At 35.6% G+C, this 15,635-nt stretch overlaps 2 protein-coding genes across 3 annotated transcripts in view; one reads left to right on the top strand and one right to left on the bottom strand.

Moving 5' to 3' along the window:
• Positions 1 to 9,112, bottom strand: part of dusp14 (dual specificity phosphatase 14) — a 43,704-nt gene extending 34,592 nt beyond the window's left edge. The window contains exon 1 of the mRNA XM_073922983.1: positions 8,992 to 9,112. The gene's annotated coding sequence lies outside the window, so the exon portion shown is untranslated. The remainder of the gene's footprint in view (positions 1 to 8,991) is intronic.
• rab34a (RAB34, member RAS oncogene family a) overlaps positions 1 to 15,635 on the top strand; it is a 626,412-nt gene that overhangs the window by 242,077 nt on the left and 368,700 nt on the right. The gene's annotated exons all lie outside the window — the stretch shown is intronic.

Genomic DNA, 15,635 nt, shown 5'->3' with positions numbered 1-15,635 from the left:
CTCTACCACTGATGAGCATTCAACAACTTAAGTAATAAATAAAGAACAAAAGCCTTCATCTGAAGCTCCTCCACAGGACATAACATACATCACTAATACCAAGCCAACCAGTCACAGATCTTGTGCTCTGCATTGCCCTTTATCAGATAAATCAAAGTAGCTTCTATTTGCTTCAAAATAGATTAATATTTTAGATCATTTTTCATTTGTTGAGTTGCTGTAGCACCCAATTAGAATGTTATCACTTGATTGAATGGGGGCATTATTAGTGGATATCAGCTGATAAATATGGGCCAGTTGGAGCCTTCTGCACCTACTAGTGCAGAAGGCTGTTATCATCCATCCACATGATTAATCAGCTATACTAATAGAAAAGACTTCAGATCCAGATCTGTTTGTACATTACTGTGATGGTTGGGTTTAGGGTTGGGAATTGGGTAGACATTAATACATATAATTAATGGGAAATTCATTCATTTATTAATTTTCTTTTTGGCTTAATCCATTTATTAATCTGTGGTCGCCACAGTGGAATGAACCGCCAACTTATCCAGCATATGTTTTACGCAGCGGATGCCCTTCCAGCTGCAACTTATCACTGGGAAACATCCATACACAATAATTCTCACACATACACTATGAACAATTACTGTAAGCTTACCCACCTATAGCGCCTGTCTTTTGGACTTGTTGGGGGAAACCGGAGCACCCGGGGAAACTACATGAACACGGAGAGAACGTGCAAACTCCACACAGAAATGCCAACTGACCCAGCAGAGGCTCGAACCCGCGACCTTCTTGCTGTAAGGCGATCGTGTTATCCCCTATAACCCTGTGACGCCCTAATGGGAAATTTTATAAATATTATAAATAATTCTTGTTAACTTCCGGCAGCCGTATGTGATCTATAGCTGATTAACCATGTGGATGGATGATTACAGCCTTCTGAGCCTACTAGTAAGTGCAGAAGGCCCCTACTGGCCCATATCTATCAGCTGATAACCACTGATAACACCCATTCAATCGAGTGATAACATTCGAATCGGCTGGTTCTAATCAGAAAAGACCAAGCGACTGTTGATATAAAAATGATAGATAAGGGGTGTTAGACAGCAGACAGAAACAACATTCTGTTTACTGGGTAGAGTACGGCCAATTATTTATAAAACACTATTTTGTAATTATTAGTCACAACTGTTTTTTTTTTTTTTTTCATTTTATGTTGATAATCAATGGCCAAGGGAAAGTTGATATCATTACAAGTAAAAAAAAAAAAAAAAAACTAGTAATATTGTAGTTAATATTACAAAGATGTACTAGTAGGAAATCAGTAAATACTAGGCCATAAAATAATTTAATAATATGAATAAAAAATGTGTATCTTATTAATGGATATCTAATAAATAAGTAGTATAAGTAGCACTATAAATATTATGTGTTTTAATTAGGAAACTAAAAAAGTTAGAAGTAAATCCTACAATTATTGAATGATATTAATCCCTTAATTATGGTATTAATCCTGGTATTAAACCGAACTCAGGCAATCAAAGGAAATAACAGTTTGTTCCAAGTTAAATATAGTAGTTCTGGTGTCCGACAGGGTTGTGTTTATTTGTCACTTCTGTTTACTTTATATATTAATATCCACACACACTCAAACACTACAGACAATTTAGCCTACCCAATTCACCTGTACCGCATGTCTTTGGACTGTGGGGGAAACCAGAGCACCCAGAGGAAACCCACGCAAATGCAGGGAGAACATGCAAACACCACACAGAAAGGCCAACTGAGCCGAGGATCGAACCAGCGACCTTCTTGCTGTGAGGCAACAGCACTACCTTCTGTACCACTGCTTCGCCTGAATAAGTACAATGTTTAAATAAAAAAGGTACTACCTAAAGAATAAGCACTATAGCTAATGAAATGCTAAGCACTAGCATTAAAGGGCCATGAAACCCCCCATTTCAGCAGTATGTTTTCACACCTCTAGTTTGGAAAAAGTCAGGAAAGTAAGTGTGTCTAGCTCTGTTTGTGTGGGAGTGTCGATGGAAATGGAAAATGGGCAGGGTTTGAACAAAAATAGGAGTTGCCATTTGTGCACGTGTTTTTGACCGAGGAAAAACAAACACAGATGCAGGGGAGAGGGACAGAGTGTTTAATGACGGTGAAATGTTTGATACCGCACGTCGTATAACAGAAAAAACTTCTGCATTTCTCTGTAACTCAGATGCACTTAGTAGGTCAGAAAGCTGTGTGTGTGTAGACTATCCTGTCACAAAGTGCGGCGAAAAATTCAACATGATGGTCGGCAAAAGTTTGCTTACAGTGCTCACGCGTCTACACACAGAGAGCAGCATTTACAGCGAATCTTTCAATATTGTAGTGATATTAACATACTGTAAACTAAGTAACTTAGAAATCATTTTGACTAAGGTCTGTCTTTTAAAAAGTGAAAGAGTACTGCTGACCATACGAGCTATAACTTTGCCATCTGAATGTACAAAGAAAGGGTACTGATTGCACACATTAACCGAATCTGTAGACAGGACAATCAACACATACTGGAGCTGCGTCTTTTTTTAAAGGAGACGAGCAGCAAATCCGCATCTCACCATAGATAAGAAATGCTCTCGCGTAAAAAATGTTCCAAACAAACGCTTTTCAGCCGTGCGTCGCATACACGGATCCACGTGTGAGTTCCAGCACCCCGCTCATAGAGAGAAAGTGAAACAAAACCTTCACATTATGAAAGCAACATTGGGGACCCGTATCTCCAAACAATTCTTATTCTTTTCCCACAACTTTTTGGCAACACGACGTGTCGTCTCTCTGCTGTCTGAGCACTGTTTCAGGTACAGTCTAAGAAAGCTAGCATGCATATAAATGAAGTTGCAGCGCATACATAACGGCGCGCACTGATTGGTCTGGACCAAACCATACTCATAAATTAATGCAACGCACTCAGAGACGTAATACAGGACGCCCTGGTACAGACGTCCAGTCTGCACGTTGGAATACACGCTAAGATCTCATGGCCGTGACAGAGCTTCAAAAATTCGTTTCAAACCGGAAGTACGAAGTTGCTCGAAATAACGCAAAAACAATCAATTTTCACTTTTTCAATGTAATATATGTGTCCTAATAGTGTCTATAGCAGTGTGTGACACAAATACGACAAAAAATGTTTTGGTGTTTCGTGACCCTTTAACAAAAAAAATAGCTAAAACATAAGCACTTGTAAAAATAGATACTAGTTTTTTTAACAATTATTTTAAACAGGCTTGCCATATAAATGTGCTGTTAGGAGCTCAGAGTTACAAGAACATTTTTTTTTTTTTCCTTTAGGAAAAGACACATTGAACCAACAGACAAAACAAACCCACTCAGACTGAGGATTAAGCTGCATTTTCTCATGTTTGAGGAGGTCTTGAAAGGTAAAAACACACTGAGGAAGATCAGTCATGACTTCTCAGCCGAGCAGATGAGTGTGTGTAACAGCTCGTGTTGTGTTTGTGTGTGTGTTCTCCTCCCTTGAGCCAATCCTCTTTCACACCTCAGCTCTAAAATGCACAGGCCGGGGCACCAAGCAAACCGTGAGTGTTGACAATGGCAGACAAGCTTAAAGCCATGTTTTTCACTGCCTAGCAAGAAGGCAAACTATTTTCAGTGGCGCAGACACCTCCGTAAAGAGTAAAATCAAAATGAACCATTTCAAGCTTGCAAAAACATGTAAAGTCTAAATAGATAAAATGATTACCTACTTGGGAGAAACATTTTTTATACAACCATGGAGGAATCAAAACATTAGAGAACGACTGCTTTAAAGTCAAAACTAAATCACAATAGACCATTTTTATATTTTAATTTACACCCACCGGCAACTTTATTAGGTACACCTGTTTAGCTGCTCTTTAACGCAAATTTCTAATCAGCCAATCACATGGCAGGAATTTAAGACGATCTGGTGCAGTTCAAACTGAACATCAAAATAGGGAAGACAGGTGATATAAGTGACACTGAATGTGGCATAGTTGTTGGTGCCAGACGAGCTGGTCTGAGTAATTGAGTATCTGCTGGGATTTTCATGCACAACCATCTCTGGGATTTACAGAGAATGATTTAAAAAAGAGAAAATATCCAGTGAGCGGAAGTTCTGTGGGCGCAAATGCCTTGTTGATGCCAGAAGTCAAAGGAGAATGGCCAGACTGAATGCACAACATGTTAAACCTTGAGGCAGATGGGCTACAGCAGCAATAGACCACACCAGGTTCCATTCCTGTCAGCTAAGAACAGGAAACTGAGAATACAATTCGCACAGGATCACCAAATTAGACAATAGAAGACTGGAGAAACATTACCTGGTCTGATGAGTCTCGATTTCTGCTGTAACATTCGAATGGAGTCATAACTACGTGTCAACAACAAGAAAGCATAGATCCATCCTGCCTTGTATCAATGGTTCAGGCTGCTGGTGCTGGTGTAATAGTGTGGGGGATATTTTCTTGGCACACTTTGGGCCCATTAGTACCAATTGAGCATTGTGTCAACGCCACAGCCTACCTGAGTATTGTTGCTGACCTTGTCCATAGCTTTATGACCACAGTGTTCTCATCTTCTGATGGCTTCTTCCAGCAGGATAACACGCCATGTCATAAAACACAAATCATCTCAGGTTGGTTTCTTGAACATGACAATGAGTTCACTGTACTCAAATGGCCTCCACAGTCACCAGATCTCAATCCAATAGAGCACCTTTGGGATGTGGTGGAATGGGAGATTCGCATCATGGTTGTGCAGCTGACTAATCTGCCGAAACTGCATGATGCTATCATGTCAATATGGACCAAAACTTCTGAGAAATATTTGCAGTACCTTGAAGAATCTGTGCTACAGAGGACTAAGGCAGTCTTGAAGGCAAAAGTGGGTCTAACCCGGTACTAGTAAAGTGTACCTAATAAAGTGGAATCTGTTTAATCTCTGTTTATTCAAGATCCCTTATGAACTTTCCAAGCTGCTATTCGATTTGTTTACCTGGAATTATTTTTTGGGTATTACCGCCATGGTTATTTTCCACAAGAGTAGCCATTAAACAGTTTTACATATAGTGACTGAAATGAAAAAAACAAAAACAGATCCCTTGTACAATACCTTGAGAGCAGGTCTAAGAAATAGACAAGTATGACTGAAGCTAAAAAAAAATATGGCAAAATTTACATATTTTTAAATAGGATGAAGGGCTTTTACAAATGACCTATACATCAGAGTAAGGATTCATAATGCCTGATTAGCAGCCATTAGTATTCTGTTGTTAAGTGCAGGACAAGGGTCACCAACCCTGTTCCTGGAGAGCTACAGTACTTTCCTGCAGAATTCATCTCCAATTATGATCAAACACACCTAAACCAATTAATTAGGGCTTGAAGCAGCACTTGATAATTACAGACAGGTGTGTTTGGTTAGGGTTGCAGCTGAAATCTGCAGGAAGGTAGATCTCCAGGAACAGGGTTGGTGACCACTGGTGTAGGGTTTCTTGCATTTACTACGTTAGCAGTATGCTAAGCTAATATGCTGTGCGGTTAGCTGTGAAAACACAAAGAATGAAAAATGTGTTGTAATAAAAGGCTGATTGGAGTTGGTTTGAAAACCAACATAACTCTGAAAATGTAACCCATCGTGAGTTTTAAGTAGTTGCGGTGCTTTGAATTACAATAAAAGCAGAATACAAAATACATGTAATCTACACATTGCTGCTATATTTATATGTGAGTAATTTAACTTATATGTGTTCCTCAAAACTTCATGATTTGGGGGCAAACAAGTTTCTAAATATGTCACTCTGTTAAGTGAACAACACTTGATTTTCAACAATTGGGAAAACTTCTAGCAAACTTACTTTCTGTTGGATGCACACACTCTCAAATAGCCAAGATCACAAGTACAGTTGAAGTCAAAATTATTAGCCCCCTGAATTTTTTTTCTTTTTAAAAATATTTCCCAAATGTTGTTTACCAGAGCAAGGAAATGTTTGATAATACATTTTTTTCTGGAGAAAGTCTTATTTGCTTATTTCCGCTAGAATAAAAGCAGTTTTTACATTTTAAAAACTATTTTAAGGTCAAAATTATTAGCGCCTTTAGGCTATTCTTTTCTTTGATAGTCTACAGAACCAACTATCGTTATACAATAACTAGTCTAATTACCCTATTCTACCTATAATTAACCTAGCTAAGCCTTTAAATGTCACTTTAAGCTGTATAGAAGTGTCTTGAAAAATATCTAGTCAAATATTATGTGCTGTCATCATGGCAAAGATAAAAGAAATCAGTTATTAGAAATGAGTTATTAAAAATATTATGTTTAGAAATGTGTTCAAAACATCTCTCCGTTAAACAGAAATTGCGAGGAAAAATAAATGTGGCTAATAATTCAGGGGGGCTAATAATTCTGACTTCAACTGTATGTATTTTTAGTTACTTGGTTAGAGTAGCTATTATGCTTGGTTATGCCAGTTAGCAGGTAAAACAATAGATAGCTAAACACACAGTCTAAATAATGAAGGGTTGTTGTAAACCCAACATAAAAAATAACCAAATCCAACTGCTGGGTTAAAAGTGTCACTTATATTTAGCTGAAAAAAAAACAACAACAAAAAAACAAATCTTGGGTTTGTCCATATTTCACTCAACATTTGGTGTCAAGTCAGCATTTTTTGAGTGCATGAAAGATGAATAAATGTGTTTCACAAATTATAGCTTTGTTTACAGTCTAAAAATATTGGGTTGTTTTAACCATAGGCTGTAAAAGATATAGACGTAGTATCAGTGATGTCACCCATAGGTTTCTGATAAGCACAAATTAAGCTATAGGCGTGACCAACTGTTGCTGTTTTGTTTGCATGTCATCAAATCGACGGGGTGACCAAACAAGGGAATAGAGGCAGAGTGTCAGGGAAGATGCAGATGTCTGCTAGCATTTTGTTTAGACAGGCTTTTCTTTGGGAGAAACACTTTATTATAATAAATACTTTATTACCTTCAACTTGTTTGTTTTCTGACCACATGTGCTTGGTTGTATACTATATCAATGAAGTGTTTAGACTTTTAAAACCACTGTTATAATACATTGAGCCACTAAACACTGTTCTTATGATGGTTTTCAACAGGAGAAAAACGTGAATTACTTCCAAATACTTTAAATATAGTCTGTGTTAGTTAATGTAAGGCTATTGGATTGAAATCCAGGCATAAAACTGTATGACAACACTTTAGATGACTGTTCTAGAGCCCACAGCTAATCAATCTGTCAGATTCTGTATGCATTCAAGTTTCTGAGAAAATAATAAATGATAAATGATCTTAAAATAAAACAAATACATTTATGGTATATAAGTATATAATTTCCCTCACCTGGGAAATGTAGGCCACTTGAATAGTTTACGAGCACAATTAAGTGCACATAGCATGCCAGATCATCTGTTACTTGCAAGATATAATTCCAAAAGGCAATGGATTGTGTAAAGCCACATAAAACAAAACAAAAATATGAGATATATGCTGAGTTCAGCGGCTAATCAGCCGGAATCAGCTAAGGTGACTTGACAGCAAGCAGCGAGACCTAGCTATCATTTAAGTGGCCAGGCCCTTAATTATGCAGACTTAATAAAGTTTAATATAAACAAAATGCGGGCGACACAGTGGCGCAGTAGGTAGCGCTGTCGCCTCAGCAAGAAGGTCGCTAGGTCGCTGGTTCAAACCTCGGCTCAGTTGGCATTTCTGTGTGGAGTTTGCATGCTCTCCCTGCGTTCGCGTGAGTTTCCTCCGGTTTCCCCCACAGTCCAAAGACATGCGGTATAGGTGAATTGGGTAGGCTAAATTGTCCGTAGTGTATTAGTGTGTGTGTGTGTGTGTGTGTGTGTGTGTGTTTCCCAAGGATGGGTTGTGGCTGGAAGGGCATCCGCTGCGTAAAAAACCTGCTGGATAAGTTGCAGTTCATTCCGCTGTGGCGACCCCGGATTAATAAAGGGACTAAGCCGACAAGAAAATGAATGAATGAACGAAACGCATTAGTTACAAAAAAAAAAAATCAACCCCCCTCACAATTGTCATGAAGGGTAATATTAGCTATATACACCAATACCATCTTTTGTACTAAGCTGTGAATATGTTTTTTTTTTTGCAGTCAGTGAACATCTAGAGGTTATGGAGCCAGCCCCCAAAGACAAGTCGCTTGGTTTTAACACAGACTTTGGGTGAAGTCTAGACCAAATCAATAGTTAGATTAAAATGTAACCTAACTTGATTTTGTCCATATTTCACTTTGAAAAATGCTGGGATGTCACAACCCCTAAGAAAGCTATCAAACCCCTAAGAGAGCTCGGACCTCCTATTCTTGAAGGAGGCTTGAGGCTTGACTTGAGCTCCAAGTATGAGTGACTGACTGTCAATATAATTGACTGACCCACCTGACTGATCAGGCACCTCTCGAACTTATGTTAGAAACTTCGTATAATGAGATGAATCAACACAACTCTTGAGATTTATTTTGGTATAACTTAATTGTTTTATGTTTAATCAACTTACTATGGTAAAAAACAATTAAGTTAACAATTAATGTATGTTGGGACAACATAAAGAAATTGTGTGGAACCCTGCATTTTTTACAGTGACTGTTAGGGTACAACAGCACAGCATTTATTTATAGTGTTGACTTTGAACAACACAACATTTTCAGTGTGTACTTATTTTTATTTGCAATCATTTAAAGACAAATAATACTCACAGTTCAGGTGCCACAACAAAGCTATTTTGTGATTTCTTATCAGACACTAAATACAGTACCCATATTCAGTCAGCCAAAGTAATTATTATTTTCATTTTTATTTGACTTGACTGAGCAGCAACTTGAAATGCGAAACAAGAGGTTGCTACTTTATTCCACGACAGAAACAGAAGAGAGAGAGAGAGAAGGATCTGAAAAGAGATTTTGTACCTCATTTTGTACTCATTTGCTGACCTGCAGAAGCCCATTGTAGTCGGCTGAGGTAGAAAGCTGCTTTTTCAGGTTTAGTTCTTAGTACAGAAACACAATGCTTTGCTTACAGCCTCAAATCAATAGAGCAGAAGAAAAAGCGGGAGGTAAACGGGGCTAGAAGCACTTCCCTCCGAGGATTCATGTCATTTCCATAAAAATGAGACGATTAGGAAGTGTTGAAAAAACAAGGAGTGAGGGCTGTGGAAAAGAAGACATAAATCCGTTGCCAGAAACACACATCTCCACAAACCTTGCTACATAAATCTTGTTGCTATCATGTAAACCATGCATGAAGCTGCCATGTGTCCATTTTTCTTATCTTTTCAATTAACCATTTCATAGAAAAGTATGAATAACTTGCTGACAAATCACCTCATTGAGTCAATATGTTTGTCACTCAAAGCATCCTAATTATATATTGTCAATAGCATGCAAAGTCTTTATGGGGAAAATATTGCATCACACAATATTATTATATTATATTATTCATTCATTCATTTTCTCATCGGCTTAGTCCCTTTATTAATTCAGGGTCGCCACAGCGGAATGAACCGCCAACTTATTCAGCACATTTTTACATAGCAGATGCCCTTCCAGCCGCAACCCATCTCTGGGAAACATCCACACACACTCATCACACAAACACACATACACTACGGACAATTTAGCCTACCCAATTCACCTGTAGCGCATGTCTTTGGACTGTGGGGGAAAACGGAGCACCCAGAGGAAACCCACACAAACGCAGAGAGAACATGAAAACTCCACACAGAAGAGCCAACTGAGCCGAGGCTTGAACCGCGACTTTCTTGCTGTGAGGCGACAGCACTACCTACTGCATCACCCTATATTATATTATATTATATTATATTATATTATATTATATTATATTATATTATATTATATTATATTATATTATATTATATTACACAAATCCCTATTGCATTATATGATAATTAAGGGAGCATACTGTCCAGACCTCAATGCTAAAATAGATTAATACTCCCAATAAATACATTTCAGTTTCTGTAAGAAATAGTGGTGTAAAATTCCCGAAATGGTCATTTTTTAACAAGATTTGGAAATCATTCATACTGTTATTTAAGATAGACTGACATCTTAAGAGATTTTCACAAGATTATTTGCAGTATGTCTTTTATTTAATTAAGTTATTTATTTTCTAATGACTGTTTCCTTTGGTTTTATTGTCTGATTATACCATACTTATACCCAGAGTTGGGTGTAATGCATTCCTCAGTAACACGTTACTGTATTCTAATTACTTTTGGTGGAAAGCAGTATTACATTTTCAATTTGTGTAATTTAGGCGACACAGCGGCGCAGTTGGTAGTCCTCCATGTGCTACAGTTTCCCCCACAGTCCAAAGACATGCGGTACAGGTAAATTGGGTAGGCAAAATTTTCCGTAGTGTATGAGTGAGTGTGGATGTTTTCCAGAGATGTGTTGCAGCTGAAAGGGCATCCATTGTGTAAAACATATGCTGTATAAGTTGGCGGTTGATTCGGCTGTGGCGACCCCAGATTAATAAAGGGACTAAGCCAAAAAGAAAACGGATGAATGAATGAATTTGTGTAATTTGATTACAGTTACTAAAGTCAGTGTAATAGCCTTACATTACAAATTTAGCTTTAGAAAACAATATTTGGTTTTAAAAATCACGATTTGCCAGAGAACGCAAGCTGAAATAGCTGCTGACGAGAGTGGCTGCTTCTTCAAGTGTAAATACAGACATTACTTTGATTTTATCGAGCCTAAAAACTAAAATATCGCTGTGCTCAAGCACTTAAACAGAAAGCATTCTAAGACCAGGGTTCATTCTCATTTTTACTACTAAAATTCCAAGACCTTTCCAGAACTTTCAAGTACATTTTCATAAAATGTTTCATGTAATGTCTACATAAATAATAAGAAAAACAATGGCGTTCAAATGTATTACATACCATAGAACACGCAACAATCTATTTTGTTTTTATATTGATTTTTGATAATGCTTACACAGCACTAACAATGTGAGAGCAAGTTTTTGGCCAAGAACAGAATTTTTTTTTTAAATAAAGACAACTAAACTATATTCAAGTTAGGGCTGCACAATATATAATTTCAGCAATATTGCAATGTGTGCATCCACAATAGTCACATCGCAGGATATGCAATGTTAAGATTAGAGTTCAATAAAGAGTTTAATCATAATGGAGTAAATGTTTATCATCCGCATGCATTTTAAAGAGATCACCCAAAAATTACCATTTTCATTACCCATTTCACTTGTTTCAAACATTTATAAGTTTTCCTTTTTTTTAATGAACACCAAAAGAATACAATTTAATAACTCTTATAGTATGCAAACTAAGTGTGAGTAAATAGTGAGTACATTTTAATATTTGAATAAACTGTTCCTTTAAAGCCTGTGACTGTGTGAACATTTCAATATTTCAAATTTTAAAACAGCCGGCCACAAGACATTTTTTGTAACTTTAACAAAGATTAAATAATATACAATGAAGACTAGGCAGTGTCGATTCTTCAATATCTGTACCTGAATAGTGAATACTTGACAACTATAATTCACTTCTATCTTTATTGTATTTTATTTATCTATGCTTTTAATTTATTTGTTATACATTATTCAAGATTCACTCTTCAACAAAATCCCCCAGTCAATCCAAATAAACCTGTTAAATCATCTGGTGAAATTGTATTCACATCGCAATATAGATCACAGAAATATATAATAAGGTAATGTCAGATTTTCACAATATCACACAGCCCTAATTCAAGTATACAGATATTTGTTCAACTAATTCTCATAACTTTTTAAAACATTGTGGGTTTTTCTGTTTTTCCAAAACTTTTCCAGACCTGGAAAATTCCATTTCAAAATTCCAGGGCTTTTCCAGAGTTTTTATGACCGTATGAAACCTGTAAGACAATACGCGTCACCAAGGAGGACACCTAAACAGGCTAAATTGGATTTGTGTTCAGGATCGGGGCTTGTATGCGCATATTGTGAGCACCATGCACGTGGCAGAACGCACTTGCGCATTCCTGATTTCAAGTACACTTGTAAAATTATTAATCTTAAATTTATAGTAAATTAATGGCTAATAATTACATTACTTTCACAGTAAGGTACTGTATGTAAATTCACTGTAAATTACTGTGAGGTACTTCATAACAACAATTACCTGTACTCGCATTAAATTTTGAATGTATTAATTTCTATGTTGAATGAAGAATTAATAGTGTTTGAATTCCTATAACTAATTTGCAAAAGATATCGCCATTTTACAGTAGTTTGCTGTAATCATGATGCCAGCATTAATTTCACAATAAAATTCAGGATAAATAAAATTTAACAGTTCAGTCCTGTAAAGTGACACTAATGTAATTTACTGTGAAAAATTACAGTAACATGTTGTAAAATTCTGGGAATTTATTACAGTGTTGGTTTGAAACAAGCGATCTCTTTTAATGTTTTGAATTAGTCAAGCTGCTGTGTTAAACCATTAAAATGTTTTTAAGTGAATATTAAATTACTGAAAGAGCTGCAGCATATTTTTATATGTTATAAAAGAAACTTCTATAAAGGTAATTAGTAATCTGATACATAAAGTAATTATTAAAAATGAAAATTTTCAGTAGTAATCAGTCATTTGTAATCTATTACTATAAGTAACTTACCCAACACTGCTTTTACCTTAGTTATTGCCTATGTAGTACAATCCAAAGTAACAACTCAATGTTATTCGTCCATTATGTGTTTTATGTGTTTTGAACCTTCAAGAAACAATATATTCTGTTAGATGGGTGGGATGTAAGGCATTAAGTTACTTTTGGTAAAAAGTACAATCTACAGTAGTATAACATCAGTACTTGCTAGAAAGCCTCGATGTATGGTAAATCCTTGTATAGTAAGGATATTGTTTGTACCATATATACTGTACAGTTGAAGTCAAAATTATTTACCCTCCTGTGAATGATTTATTTTCCAAATACTTCCCAAATGATGTTTAACAGAGCAAGGAATTTTTCACAGTATTTCCTGTAATATTTTTCTTCTGTTTTATTTCAGGTAGAATAAAAGCAGTTTTAATGATAATAATAATAAAAAAAAAACATTTTAAGGTCAATATTATTAGTCCTTTTAAGCAATATTTTTTTCGATTGTCTACAGAACCATTGTTATACAATGACTTGCCTAATTAACCTAGTTAAGCCTTTAAATGGCACTTTAAACTGATTATTAGTATCTTGAATAATATGTAGTAAAATATTATTTTCTGTCATCATAGCAAAGATAAAAGAAATCAGCTTTTAGAAATGGTTTAAAACTATTATGTTTTTTTAAAAAACCTTTCCATTAAACAGAAAAAAAAAAAAAAAAAAAAAATATATATATATATATATATATATATATATATATATATATATATATATATATATATATATATATATATATATATATTAAGACCTAAATATTCTGACTTTAACTATCTGTTCTTCAGTGAAAATGAAAAAAAAAGGCACTGGATTTTGACGACAAAGATTTGTAGAAAAATAGTAAATGTGTTTGCGCTTTTAAAGCTGATCTAGTCGGAGTTTAAAACTTCATTATGAACCACTTTTATGTTGATTTCGTGCAATTTTGAAGTCGAAAGCTTCGGCCCCCATAAAGCAAGCAAATTATCCCTTTTACGGAAGGAAATGAACTAAACTGCAGCTGACTGTATGAACCGTGGGTGATAATGGAGTGCATGAGGAGGCTTCAGATCTCATTTAAACAGCGGCTGTGTGGTTTGATGAGGGAATGAGCATGCAGAACAGCAGATCTGACTCCTACACAGACAGCGGCAGGAGAATCTGCCATCTCTCTCTGCTCCGCTGCCAGTCAGAGGCTTCGCTCACACGCCGACTGCTCTATGGGTCAGGGAAATTATAACATGACATTCTAGGTTTGTACACTGGCAATATTCCTGACAAAAATGGCAAACAATTAGGAGTCAACCTATTATATCGGCGCCGATGTAAAGCACTTTTATGATTAGCGGTAGGCCAAGATTGTTTTTTTTTTTTATTTCAGTGCAGAATGATTTTGAGAGTAACTAAAAACTTAACATGTGAAATCAAAAATAATTTTTTTTTATTTAGAGAATCCAATTAGAACCACTTGTTTTGGATATCTCTCATATATCTACTAAAACACATAAAATATTACTTTATAAACTGAATTGTACATAAATTAAATAGGCATTTGCATATTATTCAATAATATTACTGAAATTACCATAAAAAGCGGATTAAATATCTTTACACACATTTACATAATTAAATAAACTCAATGATGAGCTCAATATCTGCAGATTAAATGTGGGCCTATTATCGGTATTGGTCATTATCAGCATAATTTGTCAACATAATGATTTTATTTTGAAAGCTACTACTTGGCAGGGATGAGACGTTTGTGATACATGTATTTAAAATATGTATTTTAAATTCAAAATAGTATTTTGTCATTTATATTTGATAGGGTTTATGAAAATGGCTTAATATTTTGTATCAAAATACTTCAGTGTCTTGTAATTTTGTATTTTTAAAATACTGTAAAATACTTTGTAAGAAGTCTACATGATGATATCATAAAAATTGGCCTTCATATTGATGCTTTCTCAGTTATTTGCCTAATCTCTCAGAAATAAAGGTACCTTTTCAAAAGGTACAACATATGTAGTTATAGGTACCTCAAAAGTATATATAATACCTAAAACACTTTTTAGGTACTAACATGTACTCTTGAGGTATTATTATGGACCTTTTAGGTACAAATTTGTACATTTTAAAAAGGTACCATGCCAGTGACAGCTCGTGTGCCTTTATGTCTGAGAGTGTAGGCTTTAGATCAGAACAGAAAATTGATTAGGATGGTGGTCAATGTTTGGAGTATGGATTGGAAGTATACGACACATAAAGGAAATAACTGACAAATGGCATAGGTAGATTCGGGAGCAAGTCCACAATCACTGAAAATAGTATACTGCACAATGCTATGTCATATGTAATTGCAGTTTAGTGTACAATTTGGCATTAACATCTTTGCTTAAGAAATGAGATGGAATAAAATATCAGTCCTTAAGAACAGGATGTGGAGCCTTCACAAATAATCATTCTCAGTCTCACTGCTGTAGGTGGAAATGCAGAGGAACTTTAGAAATATAAAACACCTAAAGACTGTGTACTAGTGTTCCCTAAGAGGGTAAACAGACGCTTCCAGTTAAAGAAGAAGTGAAATCATCTTGGAATAATGAGTAAACTGCATAAATAATAGTAGATTTGGTTGGATTGCTGATGTAGATGACAAGAAAATAAGACAAACAATGAAGAAATGAGATGTCAAAATGGCACAATACAGTATGAGACACAAATATTTAATAATACTTCAATCTATGCAGCAGCAGCAGGGTGTATATGAAGAGTTTGTTTGCAAAAAGAGATAACATGATTTATGGAAATGAGTAGCAAATGATTTGAGTAGTTTTCAGACATCATGTTTTTACATGAAGTATCGAAGATTTAAAAAAAAATTA

This window comes from Danio rerio, chromosome 15 (assembly GCF_049306965.1).
Source record: "Danio rerio strain Tuebingen ecotype United States chromosome 15, GRCz12tu, whole genome shotgun sequence".
In the NCBI taxonomy this organism is placed as follows: domain Eukaryota; kingdom Metazoa; phylum Chordata; class Actinopteri; order Cypriniformes; family Danionidae; genus Danio; species Danio rerio.
Note: the sequence above shows the minus strand (reverse complement) of the source record. Positions and strands in the feature narration are given on the sequence as shown.